Source organism: Macrobrachium nipponense, chromosome 33 (genome assembly GCF_015104395.2).
Source record: "Macrobrachium nipponense isolate FS-2020 chromosome 33, ASM1510439v2, whole genome shotgun sequence".
Classification (NCBI taxonomy): domain Eukaryota; kingdom Metazoa; phylum Arthropoda; class Malacostraca; order Decapoda; family Palaemonidae; genus Macrobrachium; species Macrobrachium nipponense.
The window spans coordinates 32,680,439-32,696,838 of NC_087219.1; the positions used below are offsets into that span (position 1 = coordinate 32,680,439).

Below are 16,400 nucleotides of genomic sequence, written 5' to 3' on the forward strand. Positions count from 1 at the left end.
TAGGATTTTTAGTCTTCTTTTGGATACCTCTTTAAAGGAGTGGTAAAGATTAAGATTGCAGTATATTTCATACCACAAATATTTCTAAGGTTCTGTATATTATCTCTAGTGCAAAGAAATTTTCCACTTAGACTCATTTTCCTTCATGGGAACAAGTTAGTGAGGTATGTACAGAGGCCTCAGCTATAGCAATAGTACTTATAACTCCAGAGTTTTAACATGCTGCTCATATCAAAATATAGTATCCTATATACTTTTGAATTAAATTCATGGACATGAGTCCTATTGTAATGAACATTACAGATAGTGGGTGCACTTATTTTCTTGATTATTGAATTTGGATATTAATTTCAGGTGAATGATATGGTAGCTTGCTTAGTTAGAGGCAGTGAAGGTGAAGACAACTGGATTCTGGCTGAGGTTGTAAATTATAATACTGCTACCAACAAGTATGAGGTAGATGACATCGATGAGGAGCAGAAGGAACGGCACACACTAAGCCGTAGACGAGTTTACCCATTGCCTCTGATGAGAGCTAATCCAGAGGTCAATCCCGAAGCATTGTATCCTAAGGGCTCTATAGGTTTGTATGATAATCCTGTGCCTGCTTTTGAAAAAATTATATTTGTTCCGATACGTATACAAACCCTCGGTCCTTTAACAATAGGAAGGTACTTAGCGGCAGCTGAACCGGTCATAAGCTTCGAACAAGGGGGTTCGGTAGTTAACTACTTGTCCTGCAGTTGGCGGTCAGTCCGACTGCAGGAGAGGAGCCACTTTGCTTTCGGCCGCGTTGGTGGATGGATGTGTTGCTCGCCTCTCTGCCCGCTTCTGTCGTATGCTTGGTTTGCTTCACTGCATGAAGACTTTTTTGCTTTTCCTTTTACTGTGTGCTAGTGCAAAGGATATAAGTAAGTACGTGTGTGTTTTTATATTCATACAGTGCTTCATTGTAATGGAAATGGAATCACGAGAGCCGGAGAGAGACCCCCCTCACCCCCCATCAGCCGCAGATTGTGCCCTGGTGTGGAGGGCCGTAAGTGTGCGGCCTTTCGGTCCTCTTTTGAAGTTGACCCTCATGAATTTTGTACTCAGTGTCGAGGGCGAGAATGCTCTTGTACCGATACATGTGATGTATGTGTATCTTGGTCGGAGGAGCAGTGGGAGCGCAATGGGGGGGAGAAAGAAGCCGTGTAAGCCGACCAAGGAGTCATCGGAAGGATCTCCAGTTACTCCCTTGGTAGTCTTCCTCTTTCTTTCCCCCATCTCAGCTCCCTCGTATGGCTCCTTCCCCTTCGGGGGAGGTATCTCGCTCCTTCTCCTCTCTCGATCAGTCGAGCGTGGAGGGGGGGGCGAGGTACCCCGACATCCAGTTGTATTCGGGGTCGTCCGTTCGCTCGGGGTGGGAACTGTCCCCCCCGGGCGAGGGGAAACCCCCACTGACTCGCCCGACTTTTCCTTCTTCAGGTTTTGCTGCCACAGGGGACGATCTCGGACGGGCCTGGTACTCGCTGGGGCTCCAAGGGACACCGACGATTCAGGGGCTGCTGAGTCACCTGGCGAGAGGAGTCATGCTGGTAACCCACGGTTCGACCACCCCGACTACCACGACGGTGTCCACGCTGGGTTACGCTGCTCCGCCACACCTGGTCTATACCCAGCACGTAGCCGCGGTGACCCCGACAGCTGCAGTGCAGGCGCCGCTGCTGGAGATGAGGATGTCCGCGGTGTCGCCGCCACCTGGGTTCGCCGCTCTTGCTCCAGCCCCTGACTTTCGGTGTCCCAAGAGCTCGCCTCTGGACCTGCCTCCTGTGCAGAGGGTGCCGCTGGTTCCTGCACTGCCCCCTGTTCCTGACTACGATGCCGCTTCAGCCCCAGTACCAGTTCCTGCTGCCGTCGTTCCTGCCCGTGGTGTTGCTGCTCCCACCTCGGGTCCTTCCGGACAGGTGCAGTCGGGCCCTGTTGCTTTGGCAACTGCCCCGGCTCCGTCCTGGATGGAAGACCTGGCGGTGGTCCTGAAGAAGCTGAAGAGGAGGAAGGTATCTTCTTCGCCGTCGTCATCTGCTGTCGCTTCCCCTTCGACTTCTAAGGCCCCACAGCCTAAGAAGAAGAAGGTTGCCTCCTCCCCCCCTAAGAAGGCTCGTCCTGAGACTTTTAAGGGAAGGGCCGTCCGCTCTCTGGTGGGCGGGTGGGGACTTCGCTGGTCCTGCTGTTGTTTCCTTCGGAACGGGCCGTACTATCCTTCTGCAAGGCAGAAGAAGACAGGTACCAGAGGAGCACCGGCTACCACCGGTACCTCCTCGCCTGGCGCCAGAGGTTCTGCCTCGGCGCCAGGTACTGTCTCGGCCTCTTGCTCGCGAGAGGTACCGAGTGTACGGTCACCCGCGGGTGACCATGCAGCCAAGACCCAGGCAACCGAGTCCACTCGGCGCCAGGATCCAGGTGGGGGTCGCTCAGGTGACTCCCACCAGACCAGCGATAGTGGGCTGAGGCTAGAAAGTGTCCCCTCGGTCGCCTAAACCAGCCTCGGCTAGTCCAAGCGGCGTGGCGCGCCGTGAGGACAGGCCTCGCTCCCACCGGGACAGCAGACTCTGCAGGTCCCCTGACCGCCTCTCCTACCGGGACCGGGCAGATGGGACCAGCAGCAGCTCTTCTGACGTTCGGGACCGTCGCCGCTGTTCTCGGTCCAGCCGCTCTCCCAGGGAGAGCCGCTCAACCAGGCCTGCAGCTCGATCCAGGCCCCTCAGCACACTGGTTCTGCCGGTGGGCGCGGGGGGAGCTTCAGGTCTCCCTCTCCAATCCTTTCAACTCCCTCGGGGCGATCAGGAGTGATCGCGAGGGGCGCACTCCTCGCGATCCTGCCACGACACCCTACAAACCTGGCACGGTCCTAGGACCGACCAGATCGTATGCGCAAGTGGCAGGAGGAAACCATGAGGGGTCTGTTGCGGTTCCTCCTGTGGAAGGAGGAGGATCTCGGGAGGCGTTCTCGCTGGAGGGGCTTGACGGTCCGACTCCGCAGGATGCAGTCACTCCCGAGATCCAGAGGTCGTTCGCTGAGGTTATTGCGCTGATTCGTCAGCACAACGACCTCGGGGAAATATCGTGCTCCCACCTTCCGAGCCTACATTAGGCTTGGAGGCGTTCTGGGGACCTAAGAAGGAACCCAGGACGGCGGTGGGTCTGCCGCGATCGGCCTTGGCTGACAGTGTACTGAGCCAGGTGGAAGCTCTTGTCTCTGGACAGGAGGGTTTGCTTTGGTCCAGTAGGTCTTCCAAGCTCCTTCCCCCACCTCTACTGCGACAGAGGCAATTCTACGTGCCTTCGGAAGACCCTCTGCTGCCCAAGCTTCCTGTCAGAGGGGGAACTGTCGGTTAACTCGCAGCAAGAGGCATTCGCCTTGGAATCTACCGCTATGGCAGCACTCCAAGCAGTCTCATGGATCGACCTGTGGTCCCTCACAGTGTCAAAGGCCGCGGGCCTCCTTAGGTTTCCTCAAAAACGGGAACAAATCCTAGGGGACCTGAAAAAGGGGTTTTGGAACCCCTGGCTTTAGTGAGACTGTGCCAGTCTGGGGAGTAGGCCGGAGGTACTCCTACCTACCTGGCCCACCAGACGGCTAACCTGTAGGCCAACCTGGTTCTCCGGCGTAGGGACGCTGTCCTCACCTGAGTGACCCGGGCGGCTGGGCGAGAGGCGGCCTTGGGTCTTCACAACGGACCGGTGTGGAGTTCCTCCTTTCTCTTTCCCAGAGAGATGGTGGACGCTGCGGTGGAACGATGGTGCACTGACGATAGTGACCGTCTTGTCCACCAGGCAGTCTTGAAGGTGGCTGGGCAACCTCGGACGACTGCGGCTAAGCCCAAAAGTTTAGCTAGCACTTCCTCTGCGGCTAAGACAATTGCTTCGTCGAAGACGAGAGGAAAGACTCTGCCTTCGACTGCTGTTGTAAGGAGTGACCGTAACCAGCCCTCCCAGTCCTTCTCTCAAGGGGGATCTGGGAAGAAGTCAAAGAGAGGAGGGAAACACTAGGTATGGTGCTCCCCCTCACATGCTGCCGGAAGGTGGGGGGGGGTGCCTGGCGAGCCATTGGGCAACATGGCAGTGCTTCGGGGCGGAGACTTGGATAGTAAACGTCCTTCGGGAGGGATATCTACTACCCTTCGAGTCTCGGCCACCCCTCACCTCCAACCCAGTCCAACTGCAAACGTACGTTCCTGGTTCGATCAAGGATGTAGCGCTTCGGCAGGAAGTAGAAGCCATGCTGAGCAAACATGTTGTGGAGATCGTATGGGATCAGTCGCCTGACTTCTACAGTCAACTTTTCCTGGTGGCGAAGTCCTCGGGGGGGCTGGTGCCAGGTGATAGATCTCTCTCCCTTGAACCAGTTCGTTCACCACTTGGTTCACGATGGAAACAGCACGATCAGTGCTCGATTCCATCAGGGAGAACGACTTCATGCTTTCTGTGGATCTGAAGGATGTGTATTTCCAGATACCCATCCATCAATCCTCCAGGAAGTACCTCCGCTTCATCCTCAACGGGACGGTATACCAATTCAGGGCACTTTGTTTCGGTCTCTCAACTGCCCCACAGGTGTTCACGACTCAAATTCTGCTGTGATCTGGGGATCGTAGTGTATTACGAGAAGTCAGATCTCGAACCCAAGCAGAGGATGAAGTACCTGGGCATGCTGATCGACACGATAGCAGGGCGAGTCTTCCCCGCAGATTCACGGATCAGCAGGTTCAGGGAGGCAGCAGAACAGTTCCTGTCCCTTCAGGAGCAACCAGCTCAGCAGTGGCAAGTCGTGATCGGCCACCTGTCGTCTCTTAAGAAGCTAGTCCCTTACGGGCGTCTTCAACTGTGGTCTCTTCAGTGGAGACTAAAGGAGTGTTGGCCACAGGCAAGGGACCCTCCTTTCTTCCCCGTGTCCCTCATGGAGGAGGTGAGGCAGGACCTAGCCTGGTGGCTGGACGACGGGAACCTCGTAAGAGGAGTACCTCTTTGCACACACACACACACACACACACACACAACACACACACACACACACACACACCCCAAGAGTTCCAGGATCGTCTGGTGGGACACTCAGTGGTGTTGATGAGCGACAACAGCGACAACACCACAGTAGTGGTGTACGTCAACAAGCGGGGGGGCTTAGTGTCCCTTCCGCTGCACCAGTTGATGTTACAGGTGCATGAGTGGGCCGTGGCACACTCAGTAGAACTGTCAGCCCGCTACCTTCCAGGCAAGAGGAATGTGGTAGCCGACAAGCTCAGCTGTCAGGATCAGGTGATAGGAACCGAGTGGTCCCTTCACCCAGACGTGGCGGAAAGGCTCTCAACCTGTGGGGCATCCAGTCGTGGATCTGTTCACCACCCAGCCAAAACCAGGGAAACTCCAGGTTTTCTACCTCTGTTCGTGCTGGAACCCATGGGCAAGCTTGCAGAGGTACGCTCTCCAACACCCCCGGGGTGGACAACCTCTTCGTTTACACCTTTCCCCCGTTCTGTCTGATTCGCAAAGTGATCAGCTGTGCGCTGATTACCGCGAATCTTCAGATGATCCTGGTGGCACCCTCAAGCCGTTTGGTACCCAGACCTGCTGGCTCTGCTCGCCGAAGCACCGAAGGAGATTCCCCCCTGGCACAACCTCCTGCGCCAGCCACATGTAGAACAGTACCACCGCTTGGTTTGATCCGTCTCTTCATGGCTGGCTGTTATCCACCATCTCTTGCGAGCGAGAGGATTTTCTCGCAGCGCAGCATCAGAGATGGCTGGATACCTCAGACAGTCCTCTGCAGCTGTATACCAGGGAAAGTGGTCCGTCTTCTGTGGTTGGTGTCGTGGACGGGGTCTCTCTCCTCTCAGAGCCACTCTTCAGCAGGTAGCGGATTTCCTCATCTCCCTTCGCCGAGAGAAGCTCCTCTCCGTCTCTGCAGTTAAAGAATACAGAGCGGTCCTGGACTAGCCTTAAACCGCGAGGTGTGGATATCTCCTCCTCTTTCGAGATCTCCCTCCTGATGAAGAGCTTTCGAGAGGGTACCTTTGGGGCCCCCAAACCACGGGGGAAAAAAACTTCAGGTTTTTTCCCCCAGGGGGGATTGGTCTGTTGACTTTCCTCGTCCTTAGGAGTTTGACTTGCAGACCCTTCGAGCCACTCCGAGTCGTCAGCCAGGGATCTGACCCTCAAGACCCTCTTCTTGCTGGCCCTGGCATCGGCGAAGAGAGTAGGGAAACTTCATGGTCTGTCTTTCAATGTAAAGCATTCGAGGGGATAGGGATCTGTGACGCTCAATTTCGTCCTGAACTTCGTAGCCAAGACTCAGAATCCGTCGATCCCTGACGACAAGTTCGATTCTTTCACAATCCCCTCCCTAATGGATTTCACCGACAACGATGTGGATGAGATGCTGCTTTGTCCTGTGAGGGCGCTACGGCGCTATCTGAAGAGAACTAGGCACCTCAGGCCTGAGTGTCGACGCCTCTTCGTTAGCACCGGGGTTACCAAGAAAGAAGTGTCCAAGAAAACACTTTCTTTCTGGCTGCGTGAGGTGATCAGGAGGGAATACGACACGGCTGGTAGTGATGACACCCGTACCCTTCATCCGAGAGCCCACAAAGTCAGAGGTATTGGTCCAACCCTTGCGTTCCGCAAGAACTTCTCCCTGGCGCAGGTACTGAAGGCAGGGGTTTGGGCCAACCAGACCACCTTCACTTCATTCTACCTTCGGGATATTACCCACAGGTCTTTGGACACTTTTTCCTTGGGACCTGTGGTGGCTGCTCAACAAGTTGTGTAGTTTGCCCAGCACCCGAGGGACAGAACAGCATCGCTTCCTTGTGTGACTGCATGAATGGACGAGTGAAAGAGAGTGTGACTGGCTTCTCTTCCTCCTTCATTCTTCTCCTCTACCTGTGGGTAGACGGCTGCGGTCGTCACTACGCTGAACAGGAGGCCGATGCAGGTAAGCTACACATCCGAGCTCCATCCTATCCCTTTCAGTAGGGATAGGAGTGTATATCCGCCACTCCCCAACAAGGGGGAGAGTGGAAGCCAACAAGAGACAAACCCATGACTTCATTTTGGCTCTTGAAGTAGGAACTAGTTCTTGCCTTTTGCTATTTATAAGAGGTACACTTTCCTCCCTCTTATAAATTTGGTCCAGAAGTCTGACCACTGATCCTGCGGTGTACACCCCGATCAGCTGGGCAGAGGCTAGGATCCCTTCCTCTGCTCTTACGACCAGGGAGCGATCCAAGGTAGGACGAACACCAGTCTGTTCATAAGACTCAGATTCCACCCACCAAGAAGTGAGTTCCTATTGTTAAAGGACCGAGGGTTTGTATACGTATCGGAACAAATAATAATTTGTCAAAAATTGTATTTTTCCTAACTACAAACCTGAGGTCCTTTACACGTAGTCCCACCTTATGCCACCCCTCACTCAGCGTTTCCTGGGCCTAAAGCAAAGTGACTCCTCTCCTCGCAGTCGGACTGACCGCCAACTGCGGGACAAGTAGTTAACTACCGAACCCCCTTGTTCGAAGCTTACAACCAGTTCAGCTGCCGCTAAGTACCTTCCTATTGTTAAAGGACCTCAGGTTTGTATAGTTAGGAAAAATACAATTTTCGACAAATTGTTATTTTTGCACATATAGTTTGTTCCGATACGTAATACAAACCCTCGGTCCTTTAACAATAGGAAGGTAACTAGCGGCAGCTGGGACGGTCGTAAGCTTCGAACAAGGGGAGAACGGTAGTTAACTGCTTGTCCGATCGTGCGCGTGCCGCGCGCCCGGGCGGTGAAGAATCACTTTTGCTTTCGGCCGTGGTGTGACAAGACGTGCTCGTCATCGCTCTGCCCGCTATTTCGTCGTGTGCTTTGGATGTTTACAATTTCTTCTGACTGGTTGTTTGGGTCTTGAATGAAATTGTAAGTACTCTTTTTTCATTTTTCATTGTGTGAATGAATTAATTAATTAGGATCAAGAAGAGCTTTCGCCGCGCCACCAGTTGCCCGTAGAGTGGGTTTGTGTCCCCCGGGCTGGAGGGGCGTAAAATGCGGGGGGCGGATTCCGCTCTTATCCTGACATTGATCACATGAATTATGTTATCGGTGTCGGGGGGCGAGAATGCTCCCGAGCCGAACCATGTAATGTTTGTGTGAATTGGTCCGAGGCGCAGTGGTGCTGTACGAGGGTAGGAAGAGGCGTAGATCGACCAAGGAGTCGTCGGAAAGCTCTCCAGCGACTCCTTTGGTGACGGATACCTCGTCATCCTTCCTACCTCCAGCTCAGCCCCCACGATTTGCGCCTTCCCCTGCGGGGGGGGTTTCGGAGTCCTTCTCCTCACTCGATCCGTCGAGTGTGGAGGAGGGCGCCCGATACCCGGATGTTCAATTGTACTCGGGGTCTTCCGTCCGCTCTGGGTGGGGTTCGTCCTCCCCCAATTTGGCTGTGAGGATGCCCCTCCAACTGACCCGACTGTTCCTCCCTCAGGTGTGCCTTCTGTGAGTGACGACCTTGGACAGGTGTGGGCGTCGTTGGGACTGCAGGGCGCCCCCAGTATCCAGGGCTTGATTCAACGTCTGGCGGGGTCGGCAGTTGTAACTCATGGGTAGTCACAACAACGACTAATACAGTGTCCACACCAGCGTACGCCGCCCCTCCTCATGTGGTTTACACGCAACACATTGCGTCGGTGACTCCCACGGCATCAATCCAAAAGCCGATTGCTGCCGTACCTAAGAGGGGCGTGCCGCCGCCACCTGGATTCTATGTGCTGCCGACTCCCGACTTTCGCTGTCCCAAAAGTTCGCCCCTGGATCTGCCGCCCGTCCCAATGATGAGTTTGGCTCAATTAGAGATGCCTGTGACGCCGGACTATGCTGCCGTACCTGCCGTACCTGCCGTACCTGCAGCTAGTGTTGCTGGCCCAGCCGCTCGCGCCGCTCCTACGAAGCGCGCGGTGCGGGACGCTCATGCTGATGTTGCTGCTGGTGCTGGTCCTGCTGGTGCTGGTCCTGCTGGTGCTGGTCCTGCTGCTGCTGGTCCTGCTGGTGCTGGTCCTGCTGATGCTGGTCCTGATGGTGCTGGTCCTGCTGTTGATGTCCCTGCCGCTCCTGCCGTGCCTGCTGCACGGTCTCAGGTCTTTCCGGACAGGATCAGTTGGGGCGTGTTGCTTCGGCAATTGGCCCGACTTTTCCGTGGATGGAAGACCTGACGTCCGTCCTGAGAGAGCTGACGAAGAAGAGGAAGAAGAAGAGGAAGAAGAAGAGGAAGGTGTCGTCGTCGTCTCATCGTCTTCTTCGTCGTCTGTTGCCGCCTCTCCCCTTCGACTTCTAAGGCTTCCAACCGCCGAAGAAGAAGAAGGCTGCCTCCTCCCCCCCTAAGAAGGCTCCTGCGGGACCTTCGAAGGGCCCGTCTCGCTCTGGTGTGACGGGGGTGCTTCTGCTGGTCCTCCTGTTCCCTTGGGAACAGGGCCGTCTCCTCTTCTGAGAAGAAGAAGAAGACGGGGACCAAGGATGTGCTGGCTACTGCTGGTACATCCGCGCCTGGTTCTTTGGTAGCACTACTGCTAAGCCAGGTACCGGCTCGACTTCTCGTTCGCGAGAAGGTCCGAGTGTACGGTCTCCTTTTCGTGCGACGTTCAGCTAAAGTCAAGACGCCTGAGCTTGCTCACCGTCATGACCGAGGCACGGAGCAGAAGACTGTCGAGAGTCGCGCAAGTGACTCTCGCCAGGCCAGCGGCCGCTCTCGTAGCGACCAGCCGGTACCGGGTCGGGTTGACGTGACGTCTCTGACCGGCCACGGGTTGAGGCTGGGAAGAGGTCCCCTCGACCAACGGCACCAGCTTCGGCTGGTACCAGCGGTTTGACGTGCCGTGAGGACGCTCACCGGTCTCACCGCGAAAGCGAGCTCTGTAGATCACCTGACCGCCGCTCCCACGGGGACCGGACGGGAGACGGTGGCCAGCAGCAGCTCGTCTGACGCACGGGACCGGGGTCGACGTGCTCAGTCGAGCCGCTCGCCACAGGTGAGCGGCACGGCCAGGCCTGCAGAACGATCCCCACCGCGGGTGGTGATCGGCTGCAGCCCCCACGTACGCTGGTCCTGCCAGCGAGCGGGGGGGGAGCGTCAGGTCTGTCTCTCCTATACCTTCAACTTCCTCGGGCTACACCGGGAAGAGCGAGGTAGCTAGGAGTGATCGTGAGAGGTGCGCCGCTCACGATCCCGTCACGATGCCGCACGCACCAGGCATGGTCTTAGGACCAGCCAGGTCGTACGCGCAAGTGGCTGGAGGCGACCGTCAGGGGTCTGTTGCTGTTCTCCTTCTGAAGGAGGAGGGTCTCGAGAGCTGCTCCTGTTGGAGGGACTGGACGGTCCTACTCCTCAGGACGCTGTGACTCCCGAGATCCAGAGGAACTTTGCCCAGGTTATTGCGCTGATGCGTCAGCACAACGACCTGGGGGAAGGATCGCCGCTACCACCATCTGAGCCCACGTCCCGGCTCGAGTCATTTTGGGGCCCGAAGAGGGAACCCAAATTGACGGTGGGACTGCCGCGATCGGAGCTTGCAGACTCAGTCCTTGACCAGGTGGAGAATTTCGTTCTCAGGACGAAAGGACTCACTTAAGTCAGGATGGTCTTCCAAGCTACTTCCTCCTCCTCTGCAGCGACAGCGGAAGTTCTACGTGCCATCAGTGGATCCAATACCGCCCAAACAGGTTAACCCGGAGCTAGCTAGGCTAACTCCAGGTGTGTCCCTGCAGCAGCTCCTGTCGGAGAACTTGTGGTTCTCGCAGCAGGAGGCACTGGGCCTGGAAGCTCACCGCTATGGCGGCTTTCCAGGCAGTCTCTTGGTTGGATCTGTGGTCCCTCACAGTATCCAAGGTCGCGGCCGACTCCGGGGGGCGCTGCCCTCGAAGACGATCCCGACTTCAGGAGACTGTGCCAGTCTGGAGGTATTGGCCATCTCCTACCTCGCCCATCAGACGGCAAACCTGTGGGCCAACTTGGTTCTCCGTCGTAGGGACGCTGTCCTTACACGAGTAGCCAAGGGGGCCGGGGCGTGAGGCGGTAAATGACTCCGTAACGGACCAATGAAGAGTTCCTCCGCTCTCTTTCCTGGAGAGATGGTGGACGCTGCGGTGGAAAGACGGCGCACTGATGACAGTGACCGTCTGGTTCACCAGGCAGTTACGAAGGTTTCTGGGCAACCTCGTACAACTGCGGCTAAGCCTAAGAGTTTAGCTAGCGCTTCCTCGGCTGCTAAGACGGCTGCTCCATCGAAGCCACGAGGAAAGACTCTTCCTGCTTCAACTTCTGGTAAAGGAGGCCGTAACCAGCCCTCCTCCCAGCCTCCTTTCCCGAGGAGGTGCTGGGAAGAAGTCGAAGCGAGGTGGGAAACGCTAGGGACGGCGTTCCCCCCCCCCTCACAGCTGCCGGAAGTGGGGGGGTGCCCTAGCGAGCCATTGGGCAACTTGGCAGCGCTACGGTGCCGAGACCTGGATAGTAGACGTCCTTCGGGAGGGATATCTACTACCCTTCGAATCTCGGCCACCCCTCACCTCCAACCCGGTCCATCTTCAGACATATGTTCTAGGATCCTCAAAGGACGACGCTCTTCGGCAGGAGATCAAGACCATGCTGACCAAACGAGCTGTAGAAGTCGTAGTGGATCGTCACCGGGCTTTTACAGCCGCCTTTTCTTAGTGGAAAAGGCATCGGGGGGGCTGGCGCACGGTGATAGATCTCTCTCCCCTGAACCGATTTGTTCGCCAGACTCGGTTCAAGATGGAGACGGCACGTTCCGTGCTGGACTCCATCAGGGAGAAGAACGACTTCATGCTTTCAGTGGACCTGAAGGATGCGTATTTTCAAATACCCATCCATCAGTCCTCCAGAAAAGTACCGGTCCGCTCATCTTCGACGGGACGGTGTACCAATTCAGGGCACTTTGCTTCGGTCTCTCAACCGCCCCACAGGTGTTCACGAGAGTGTTTCACGCTGGTGTCTGCTTGGGCCCATTCGCACGGGATACGTCTTCTGAGGTATCTCGACGATTGGCTGGTCCTGGCGAGCTCCCGCTCGCAGTTGCTGCAGGACAGGGATCGACTTCTAAAGTTTTGTCGCGATCTGGGGATCGTGATAAACTACGAGAAGTCGATCTCGAACCCAAGCAGAAGATGAAGTACCTGGGTATGCTGATCGATACGGTAGCAGCTCAAGTCTGCCCCGCAGACTTGAGATCAGCAAATTCAGGGAGGCAGCCGGCCGGTTCCTGTCTCGGCAGGAACAGGCAGCTCAGCAATGGCAAGTCGTGATCGGCCACCTGTCGTCACTCGAGAAGTTAGTTCCTCACGGGACTCTTCACCTGCGGTCTCTCCAGTGGAGACTAAGGGAGAGTTGGGTCACAGGTAAAGGATCCACCTTACTTCCCCGTGTCCATCACGGAGAAGGTGAGGCAGGACCTAGCCTGGTGGCTCGACGACAGGAACCTCTTAAGAGTGGTGCCTCTACGCACTCCCCCCCCGGCCCCCCCGAGATGCTGCTGTTCTCAGACGCATCGACCGAGGGATGGGGCGCACACCTGGAGGAGTTGCTGGCTGCAGGTGTGTGGGACCATCACGACAAGCACCTTCACATCAATGTCCTAGAACTCAAGGCGGCGTTTTACGCTCTCCAAGAGTTCCAAGACCGCTTGATGGGACACTCGGTGTTGTTGATGTGCGACAAACACCACAGTAGTGGCATACGTCAACAAGCAGGGGGCCTAGTGTCTCTCCCGCTACACCAGTTGACTGTGCAGGTGCACGAGTGGCCACGGCTCACTCGATAGAGCTGTCAGCACGCTACATTCCAGGCAAGAGGAATGTAGTAGCAGACAAGCTCAGCCGTCGGGATCAGGTAATAGGGACCGAGTGGTCCCCTAAACCCAGAAGTGGCGGAAAGGCTCTTCAACCTGTGGGGGCGTCCGGTCATAGACCTGTTCGCCACCCGGCACAACAAATAACTTCAAGTTTTTTGCTCAGCCGTGCCGGACCCATGGGCAGCTGCAGAGGACGCTCTTCAACACCCCTGGGACAAACCTCTTCGTCTACGCCTTTCCATCCGTTTTGTCTGATTCGGAAAGTGATCAGCCGAGCGCTGGTCACTCCCAATCTCAGGATGATCCTGGTGGCTCCCAAACGACCTCAAGCCGTTTTGGTATCCGGACCTGCTGGCTCTTCTTGCGGAAGAACCGAGAGAGATGCCCACTGGCACAACCTTCTAGCCCAGCCACACGTAGAGCGGTACCACCGAGCAGTCCAGTCCCTACAACTTCACGGCTGGCTGTTATCCACCATCCTCTTGCGAACGAGAGGCTTTTCTCGCAGCGCAGCAACAGAGATGGCTGGACACGTCAGACAGTCCTCTGCAGCTGTGTACCAGGGGAAGTGGGCCGTCTTCTGTGGTTGGTGTCGTAGACGGGGTCTATCTCCTCTCAGAGCCACTCTTCAGCAGGTAGCGGATTTCCTCGTGTTTCTTCGCCGAGAGAAGCTCCTCTCAGTACCCACAGTTAAAGGATAGAGAGCAGCACTGGCGCTCGTCCTAAAACTGAGGGGACTGGACATCTCGAACTCGTTCGAGATCTCCTTGCTAATGAGGAGCTTCGAAAGGTCTTGCCCACCCAGGGAAACTCAGGCCCCCTGAGTGGGATGTGACTCTCGTCCTTAGGAGTTTAACTCGAAGACCATTCGAGCCACTCCGAGAGTCGTCAGACAGGGATCTGACCCTCAAGACCCTCTTCTTGCTGGCCCTGGCATCGGCGAAGAGAGGAGGGGAACTTCATGTCTGTCCTTCAATGTTAAACATTCCAGGGGCTGGGGATCTGTGACGCTCGATTTCGTCCCGAATTTCGTAGCTAAGGCTCAGAATCCGTCGATCCCTGACGACAGGTTCGAGTCTTTCACGATCCCTCCCTAATGGATTTCACCGACAACGATTACGGATGAGATGCTGCTTTGTCCTGTGAGGGCGCTACGGCGGCTATCTGAAGAAAACTCGACACCTCAGGCCTGAGTGTCGACGCCTCTTCGTTAGCACTGGGGTTACCAAGAAAGAAGTATCCAAGAACACGCTTTCTTTCTGGCTGCGTGAGGTGATCAGGAGAGCGTACGAGGCTGATGGTAGTGACGACATCCGTATGCTCCGACCGAGAGCCCACGAAGTCAGAGGTATTGGGACCCTCTTTGGCGTTCCGTAAGAACTTCTCCGTGGCGCAGGTCCTGAAGGCAGGTGTCTGGGCCAAACCAGGACTACCTTCACGTCCTTCTACCTTCGGGATATTGCCCACAAGTCCTTGGATACTTTTTCCTTGGGACCTGTGGTGGCTGTTCAACACGTTGTGTAAGCTTACCCAGCACCCGAGCAGGCAGAACAGCATCGATTCCCCCTGGTGTGACTGTAGGAATGAATGGTTGAATTGAGAGTGCGACTGGCTTCTCTTCTCATCTTTCTCTCTCTCTACCTGTGGGCAGAGAGTCACGGTCGTCACCATGCTGGAAGGAATTCGATGCAGGTAAGCTACTCGACCGAGCCCCAATCTATCCCTTTAGTTAGGGATAGAAGCAAATATCCTCCACTCCCTCCAACAAGGGGGAAGGAGTGGATGCCTACTTGAGACAAACCCATAACTTTATGTTGGCTCCTGTACAGGAACAAGTTCTTACAATGCTGGTACGAAGAGATACGCTTGCCTCTCTCTTAGTACTTGGCTCAGAGGTCTGACCATGATCCTGCGGTGCACACCCCGATCAATCGGACAGAGGTTTGGATCCCTCCCTTGCTCTTACGACCAGGGAGGCATTCCAAGGTTGGACGAACACCAGTCTGTTCACCAAAAAGACTCAGATTCCACCCACCAAGAAGTGGAGTCTTCCTATTGTTAAAGGACGAGGGTTGTATTACGTATCGGAACAAATGACAATTTGTCGAAAATTGCATTTTTCCTAACTATACAAACCTGAGGTTCCTTACATATAGTCCACCTCATACCACCCCTCCAACTCTGCAACTTTTTGCATGGGCCTAAAAGCAAAAGTGATCTTCACGCCCGGGCGGCGCGGCGGCGTGCGCACGATCGGACAAGCAGTTAACTACCGTTCTCCCCTTGTTCGAAGCTTACGACCGTCCCAGCTGCCGCTAGTTACCTTCCTATGTTAAAAAGGACCTCAGGTTTGTTAGGAAAAATGCCAATCAGGAAATTGTCCATAGTAGTGGGGAAAAACAAGTACTGCAAGGGGTTTTCAACTCAAATTGTCATTTTAATAGTGACAATTTATGCGTCAACAAATTGTTCATTCGAAAACAAACCTTCGGTCTTAACATTAGGATAAATACTCAGCGCCAGCTGGAAACCGGTAAAGTTTACAATAATTGTGTACGCAAGGGACTATTGGCATCTGTGCTTGATCACGAGACATGTCGGGCCACCCACATACCCCTCATTAACTTGTGACCCCATTAGTTATTTTTTTTCCGCCTTTAAGTGAGGACGTGCTTTGCTCCGTCCTTTTAAAGCCGGTTTAGTTTGCCCCCTGTTGTTTTCAATTTGTTGTTTGGAATTCCCAGGTATGTGAACATGAAGCCTTCTCATGATGAGAGACTTCCTGGATATCACAAGAAGCAGATAAACGCCCTGTTATTTTCTTCGATGGTTTTGACGTCGAAGTACTCATGGTGTAGTAAGTCGTAGGTGAAGAAATTCTTAAGGTTCGGTTAATTCGTTACCTGTGCTTGGGAATATCGCATATTCATATGGATTGCCTGTAATCCAAAGCTTTGATGTATCTGGATGTGCTTTGGGAAGTAATTATGACTAATTGTGCTCCTTTCCCTGCGGGGAGAGGTGTGCATTGCCATCTTGTTTTCGTTCCAGATATGTGGGTAGAGAGGGTGCAGGTGTGCGGGCAGCGTTAGGCTTATCAGGAGAACCAACCCAAGAAGGACAGTTGGTTGGATGTATAATGTCGTGTTGCCACCCAGGATCCCACGTGATGATTGTCCCTTTTATCCTGACATGCAATGGATGGCGGTCGGATGCGTCGCCATCTGTAAAGAAGCAGATAGGGCAACAAGGCAGCCTTTAATGTCAGGGGTCTTTTTGCTATGACTACGAGAATAACATCAATAGCCTTGCACTTTCGGTGGAGGGTGCTGGCTTTGCATTCGAGTTGCTCAGTGACATCATAAACATGGCGACCGCCATGACGTCATAAACATGGTGACTGCCATGACGTCTCTTCACAGCTGCAGCCTACACGAAGACATGCTTCCATTTTCATTTCGAGAGTACTTTACAACTATGCTTTCGGATGGGAGGTTTTTAATGCACATTGTTTTTGAGAG

General features: G+C 54.8%; 1 pseudogene; it reads left to right on the forward strand.

Annotated features, from left to right (window-relative positions):
- LOC135202827 (SAGA-associated factor 29-like) overlaps positions 1-16,400 on the forward strand; it is a 72,220-nt pseudogene that overhangs the window by 43,786 nt on the left and 12,034 nt on the right.